Raw genomic sequence first — 8,426 nt, 5'->3', positions numbered from 1 at the left:
CTGAAATGAAGATATTGTCAAGTGATAAAAGCTGTGCTATCAAATTTAAGAGTGATTTTTTAAAAAAATATGAATTGTAAATCTTCCCTGCCTTTTCTGCCAAATTGTTGAGCCATTAAATATATTTTAGTAATCATATCCCTACTTTTTTTTTTGCTTTTCAACTAAAATAAATATCATTTAATTTTCTAAAAATGGCAGCCTGCTAATAGATTACAGAAATGACAGCTAATAATTATGGTAGTGGTATTTATGACACACTAAAATTGATGACTATGTAGTACAGTTATTCTAAGAATATATAGTTACCACCTCTCGTCCGCCTCCCCTCACCATGATGACACGGTCTAAACCCTCTGTAAGTACATCAAGAAATTCCATATCTTGTAGTTCATGAGTTAAGACAAATTAAAAGTGGAACCTCTCTTATAGAATCTCCTTAATTGTGACATCAATCTTAGATCCAATTGTTTCCTTGATTGGGCAAAAGTAGCCATGTACTCGTTCTAATCCTCATATCAGGATTACCAATTGGATCCAATGGTGTGCCACTTGATTCCCAAAAAGGAAATTCCTAGACCCATACAAGAGACTGAAGAGAGGTTCCACTGTGGATAGTTAAGTAATTTAAAGATAAAAGATACAGTTTTCCTCTTGACCCTGTTGGGTGGGTGGAGCTGGTAAATTAACAATCACTAATGAAGCATCATGACTTTTCTCCACTATCAGTTCATTTAATTTAACTGAAGTGTTCATACGGACGTAGGTTCTCCTCATGACTAGTGAACAAAACCACAAATCCCGATAATAAATAATATCAGTAGCTCATAAAATGGAAAAAGAGGTGTGTCATTTTCAGTTAGTACGTGTACCAACATTTGTAGCTATGGAGGGCTTATAAAACCAAATTAGCTAGTGGAATAATTTCCAAATATGAGGATTAGATCCTTCATATACCACCCACAACATGTTGGATAAGAACACTACTTCCTTTCCCATTTTATGGACACGCAAAGTAAGTCTAACATACATATATATACCACATTGTATGATATAACAAAGTACATACTTACGGTTCATTAACAAGAGGAGTTGCAGCTATTTCCCCTTCAACAGGAACACCATATCATCGTTACCAAAAAAGGCATCAAATTCTCTGATATCACTTGCTGGTTTTGGCTTAATGGGAGGGGCTGTAACAACAGGGGGTGGGCTAGACTTGAGCGACCTGAGGGAACATCCGAGGAGAGGTGATTTTGAACCGATAACTCCTCAGACATACTACTGTCACTTGAACTAGTTCCACCTGATTGGTGGGTTGGGTTGGTGGGTGGGCTAAGAAGGTATAGAGTAGTACTACTGTTATGCTTATTACTTTGGGTCATTGTGAAGGGCCTAAGGAATATTGCTATAGCAACAGCTGATTTCCATTAAGGCCATTGCACATGTGAGTGTGTGTTGGCTGTTGGTATGGTATCTCTCAGTAATTCATTCACCATTACATGTGGCTAGTAATATACTTACTTTGGCAATCCAATAGGAGAGTCAATTTCATCTAATTTCTCATCTAATGTCCCTAAATTGTTCAACGTCTTCTCTATCTGTGATGCAGACCGGGTAAAATGACCGGGAGATAACAGATTGGATCTAATGGAACCAATACGATATGATGGTAAGTATTATTAATGAGGTCATATGTACTTCTTCTTGCTCTCCCTGCGAGTGAGTCTCATCCTCTTCAGCAGTTCATTTCGTTGTTCCATTACTAATGTCCGTTCATAAGTATAGGCTGATATATCAGTGTTTGGCTATTATAACAAGAATTGTAATTATTAATAAATATTATCTTATAATGAGCATGATGTATCTGATCTTGTGAGACCAGTACAAGTCATTATATACTTAACTCAAATATATCAAAACTGAAGAATTACACACACATATACACCACAGTCTCTCTCTCTCTCTCTCTCACCATTTCAATGACATCCACTTCAGCTTCTATTCTTAGTTGATATAAAAAATACAGCTAAATCTTTCTTCATTTGTATGCTATTATCCTCCAGTTGTGCTACTGTAAAAATACGCAGTTTACAATGTCGCCACACTTTGTGTTGACGTAATAAAAATGGAAGAAGCATTAATAAACCTCCATCATCTGAGAGGTGAGTTTAAGGATCATTTAACTTAACCACACCCCTTATTAAAAGACTAGGATACGTACAATCCACCAAATATCAATGGTGTCCTTCATCTTATCTTCGTTGCTAGGAAACCAATTGATCCCCTTAGGAACTAAGATGGCCCAATTCCCGGCAAGTTGCCACTCTAATACTTTCTATATAAATTTATAATACATGTAATATGCAACATTACATACTTACTTAAAAATGACACCATGATTGTGTTCTTCTCCAACGTCCAGGCCATGATACATGACTGCATTATGAGTCATGCCACCGAGTCCAGCTGCTTGGACACTATATTGTGACAACTATTTGTTATACCTATATCAGTCACACCCACCAATATGACATCCCCCATCAATTATTGAAGTGGAGGCGATGACCTTTGTAAGCCTTGAACTTTGTTATCATTTACAAACCTCTTTAGTGACTAGAGAAATGAATATGTCTCAATAAAATACGACTGTTTTGCATAGAAATTATTTCTTAAAGGTTACTTAATTAGAATATGTGCATGTTGAATTATGGTACATTGTGTTACCTGTTTTGCTGAAATAGACTCTCCCATAATATCAGTATAGTCACCTTTTAATATAGATACTATCATTGTCCAGACCTTTACCTAAAATTAATAATAATAATTACACTAATTAATTGATTTTATTATTATTACCTGCTTTAAGTTGGCTAGCAATGAGAGAAGTTTTGGATGAGTTGGTATTAAGTTCTCATCAAGTCGAACCAGAACAAGTAGTTGAGGTCTCCAGTTTTTTGTGTGAGGAGGGTTTCCTCAAGACGTAGGAGACTAAAGCGTGCTGCCTGAAGACTCAGTCCTCTCAGACCATCTCCCCATTCTTTCTCAGCTCTGAGGACAATGAGTATCTATTATATTTCCTTTGCTTACCCTCTGAATTCATGTATTTATAAATAACAAGTGCAAGAATCATTGCAACTAGAGCATAATACCATGATGTCATGAACATTATTGCTAAACAAAGAAGAGCTCCTAACAAAGAAGTTGTCCTGAGAGAGAGAGAGAGAGCGAGAGATAGAGAGAGAGAGAGAGAGAGAGAGAGAGAGATAGGAGAGAGAGAGAGAGGAGAGAGTCAATGCATTTCAATTTGATTATACCAATGATAAAATCGAAATCTTGGTCTCCAATTAGGTGCTTTAAGAAGTGACTGTAGAGTACATGCCACATTAACAAACATATAACACATTAAGAAGAACCTAAACAAAAAAAAACATTATAAATATTAGCTTAAAATAGCATGTATTTCTTACATTGAGAGAATGGAGCTACTAAATCTAGACTGGCTATAAGAACACCTGCTTCAGCTAAGATAGCTGTTAAAATGAGAGCAAAACGTTGGTTCATTGTTCCAAGGAGACACTTTTTTAAATATACGTAGAAATGACATGAGGTCATCTTTAGCAATAGCTTGTAGCAGTCTTGGAGCTCTGAGGAAGAGGGAGGGGCTCATAGCAGAAACAGACCTCCATTGCTTACCCTGTGAGAGTTTGTAAGCCTGCTCCAATCAGTCGATAGAAGTGCTCCAATCAAGATAATCCACTTTGTTGGGAAGGCTAACAACGATACTGTCAAGCTACCAGTGCTATCTCCAAATCTATAAGACCACAAGATATTTGATAGGAAAGTATGTAATTTAATGATGTCAATTAATACAGAGTTTAATTACAAGTAGGTGTGGCTTTACTGATCACGTAATAAAAGCCCTCTATGGTGGCACCAAAAAATAAAACACAAGTGAGATCTAGTGGTGGAGTCAAGAAAAGACAACAAACACAAATGAAAATTTCAGCAGCAATGGATACAAATCATAGTAGTAGTAAGTTGAGCAGCTATTGTACCAATAGTATAGACTTCTGAGGCATCTTTGAGGTCACCTGATCTATTAGAGCCAGCCATAATTCCCTATTGACACAACATATAAAAGAGAAGAAAATGAACTAAGCACTTACCTGTTACTGAGGGAAAGAATATTCCAATTAATACTAAAATGACGTAGATAAGGCAGCCTGTACTTGAATACCAATAGCAGGCTCTCCAGGTAGAGACTCGCCTTTTCTTAAAAAAGTTGCAGGAGTATTATCTATACATAAAATAGGATATTGTTACCATAGCAACTACTACAATAACTCACCAACGATAGTTCTGGATGAAAGTGATACCTGGTATACCATCACGACAGACAGGTGCAAACCCATTCTGCCATCCTGTGTTAGGATCATAGACTGATGTGTTACCTCCTGAGAAGCTGCTTTGAAGCTCAGGATCATCTCGGATCACAAATCCCCCTAGTTATATTAGTTATATCCCAATAGCAGGACAGCTAAAACCACTTTCAAGGGCAACTCCATTGACTGTACAAACCCTGTAGTGATATAATATCAATAATAAGCTCCTGCTTCAATATAAGCCTCAGTTTTGTACATAAGCCATGCCAATATCTACAACAATAACTCTTAGTAAGTTTGTAAGTCCCACTACTAGTTAGAGTTAACAATACAAGCAACTAATTAAATATAAGCTTCATTAATATTATAAGCTCCTATTCAATTATAAGCCCCTATTATAATAACATACCTAGCTCGAGGGATTGGATTGAAGGCTCCAGCATATATAAGACAAACAGCCACTATAACACCACACCAAACAAAATGTGGCGAAATATTTACCTATAAAGAAGAGAGGAAGACCACAAGAAATGACATGTACTAATAAATATAATTAAATAGCATTGTATACACAAACAATGTCCTAATTTGTATGGTTATATAACTTCATTGCTACTATATTAGCAATTGATAGACATTCTTGTAGCAATTAGATAACTTACTAACATTACGAGCAAGTTCTTTCAATTTATATATATGTACATACTAAATATTAGACAATGGCTTCAAGACAATAACATTACAAGCAAATTCTTTTAATCTATATATATGTACATACTAAATATTAGACAATGGCTTCAAAGACAATAACATTACAAGCAATTCTTTTAATCTATATATATATATGTGTGTAAATATAAATATTAGACAATGGCTTCAAAGGGACAAGTTGTATTCACTTACTAGTTTGACACCACACAAACACGATGAATGTCATCAACAATAATAGTATTGTCCCATATATTCTTAAATTATTGTATAGCGCAGATGGATTGCCTCGGATTTCTCCAACTATAGATGCTTTGAGGCGCTATGTAGTCTAATAATAGAAGAGAAAGAGAAGTAAGAAAGAAGTTAAGAGAAGGATGGAGAAAAGAGAATTTCAAAGAAAAACAAAGGATTATTATCTCATCCACTTCCATCCACTTAGACTACTACTCAATAGGAGAGACAATTCACAAAGGATACTGTACCAATTACATCACAATAACTATGAAGCCGTATCCTGGAAAAATCAGGAAAACATGATATTAGCTAAATAACAATAGACAATAGAGTAATCTAATATAACAGGCTGGGCAAACATTTGGAAGGATACACCAAAGTGCTAATGAATTTCATGTCTCAATTATTGTCACTATATCCTTAGTATATTATTATTATTATGTCTCAGTATATCTCAGTATACCTCAGTATATGATCATTACCTTGTTTAACTGACCAATAATATTTCAATAGCTCCTAAGGGTAGAGTGATGTTCCAAATGTGTTAGCTAAATAAAATAAAATTCCAACAGCTCCACCGAACTCTGGACCCAGATTTCGTGAAATCATAAAATAGGCTCCACCAGCTACAAGAAGATATCTAGACTCGTCCTTTCATTCTTTCTTACCTGGTACAACCCATTAGTAGCAATAGCGCTGAGAGATATGGTAGTCAAAATGTCTAAATAAAAAATTAACTATTGAAGTCACAATAAAGATAGTCAAATGACCACAAAACATTGATAAGATAACTTGTTAAAACCATATATGGTATGGACTTACACAGGCGCAACACAGAAAAAACAAGAAGGAATGCTTGAACCTACAACAGCATACCGACTATCCACGTGAGACAAGAAATAAAATAACTCACGAAATTTTTGTAATGTTGTAATACACACCCATAATGGTTCCCATCTTGGGTGCCTGGGAGGAGAGAGAGAAAAGGAAGATGAAAATCAGAGTAGCATTAGATAATGGCTCTACTTTTTTCTTCTTCTGTTTTGTCTTTTTGGATTAGGTACAAATCCCAGAATCATTTGTGCTAATGTAGACAGGAATTTGGCAATACGAGGGCGTCTAGTGAGGTCCTCCTAAAAAATAAAATAGAAAATCATGCAAATTTTTATTATCTTATACAACAAACCTCATATAACGCAGATTATCTTCACTGGTCAATGTATATGGTTAATATTAATGTTCTTTCTTTCTGCACTGAGAGAGGGGTCCTTCATTACTATCTTCTACTTCATCTATCTTTATTTGTGGCAGAGCTAACTCACCAGGAGCTTGTGGTACTAGCGAACCAGAACAATATAATAATTGTAAATAAATGCCCTGCACCATGGACTGAGTTGAAGATTGCATAAAAAAACTGACCATCATCAGCTTTTATTCTCTAGTTCAAATGTCCAAGTTAACATCAGATACATCGAAATCTCGTTGCCATTATAACAAACGAGGAGAAAAGCGACAGTCTAAAGAAATGTGTAACAATTCACTATTAACAAGTGAATATACAATTCTAGGGACAAACCTGGTGCTTCGGCCTGATTGTAATGGTAACGGATGTAAGCAGAAATACACAAGAAATCGTATGTCAGGTATACGGAGCAACACGGAGGGTTATACGAAGGGTGTGTTACAGAGAAACAAGAGGGCGTACCTCCAATTCACTGAGCAGTCTAAATTGCGTTAGGAGGTGAGGTTCTTTGTTAGCTAATTCTGTACTGTCTATTTAGGGTTAAAAAAATGGCGTAATTATTACAACGTCACGTCATAGAACTGCACTAAACTTAATGTTTGCCACAGTGGCTATATTGTATTGAACAAGCAATAAGTGACAATGAAGCTAATGAAACAAAACCAACAACACATTAGAAAAAAATAAGAATAAATTGAATACATAGCAAGGTGTCACTTATCTACAAGAGAACAATTATATATAATATTGAGTCAATTTGTGGTACAATAATAATTATATATACGGGATATAATATACTTGCAATAACAGTCGCAATATTATAGTAAGTTTAAAACATTAAAAACTGGTGTGTCCTTGGTGATCAAAGAAGAAAGAGATAGTTTAGGAGTTAGTCATAAAATGTAGCATAAAGTCAATTATTCTGTTAGTGTTGAAAACTTGAATGCTTCCTGGAGTACAGGGTCTGGAAGTATGGGTTTCGGCTGAAGTAGCAATTCTTGACATTTGCGTTTGAATACATTAGACAATTCGAGAGCTGTGGCTTTCGCTGATGGAGCTCTTCACATTTAAATGCGTGACATATGGTGTCTTGCGTTTTGGTTCCCAGGCTATGAAACAAAAACATACGAGTGTGTTTTGGGTGAGTACCTGGGAAGGAAGAATCCATCGATAACAAAAAGAGAGAGAACACCTTCTTCAGAATAATTGTCAACCAATTTGAGTTCCTCAGGTGTTAAAAACAATTCGTATGTATTTAGGTTCTACAGTCCGTTAAAGTTAGTGACGCTAGAGAGTGTTTTCTTCGCATTACACGACCATGAGGACTGTGTCTTGTTGAGTTTGTTTCCAAATGAGTGCAGCGGGTCATCAATGCATCCTCGCCCTTGATGGCTCGACCAGACATATCGTAGGAACCAAGGTAGAAACAATCCGTTTTTAAGACTTGCTGTTCTTCTCCAGTAGCACGTAGAGATAAGTCCTACCATCAGGGGAATCATCTCCCAGCAAAAACTGAGCCTTTCTTGCACGTGACAGTCCAAATCGAACTCGATCAAACAACCTTCTTCTTCTTCTTTCTTGCACATCTGATAAGATATTCTTTGCGCCTCTAAAAAACTTTCAGAGCCATCTTTTGTGATATTGCTGTTAGATAATAATCTTGGCAATAAATACTGTAGTACAACTTACAACTTCACTCACAAAGCGGTCAAATGACAGCCTCACCGCGGTACACGCTTTTATACGTTATCGCGGTAATACTACATATTATATCATAACGACGCATAACACGCAACTACACACACAATTAGCGTACGCTTTTTGATAACTTGAGAAACTTGTAGTGTTTCCTT

General features: G+C 36.0%; 1 pseudogene; it reads right to left on the bottom strand.

The window, feature by feature from the left end:
* Positions 1-1,098: 1,098 nt before the first annotated feature.
* LOC121391090 lies at positions 1,099-7,978 on the bottom strand (annotated as a pseudogene).
* Between the last annotated feature and the right edge of the window lie 448 nt (positions 7,979-8,426).

The sequence above is a fragment of the Gigantopelta aegis genome, unplaced genomic scaffold, assembly GCF_016097555.1.
Source record: "Gigantopelta aegis isolate Gae_Host unplaced genomic scaffold, Gae_host_genome ctg1716_pilon_pilon, whole genome shotgun sequence".
NCBI lineage: Eukaryota > Metazoa > Mollusca > Gastropoda > Neomphalida > Peltospiridae > Gigantopelta > Gigantopelta aegis.
Note: the sequence above shows the minus strand (reverse complement) of the source record. Positions and strands in the feature narration are given on the sequence as shown.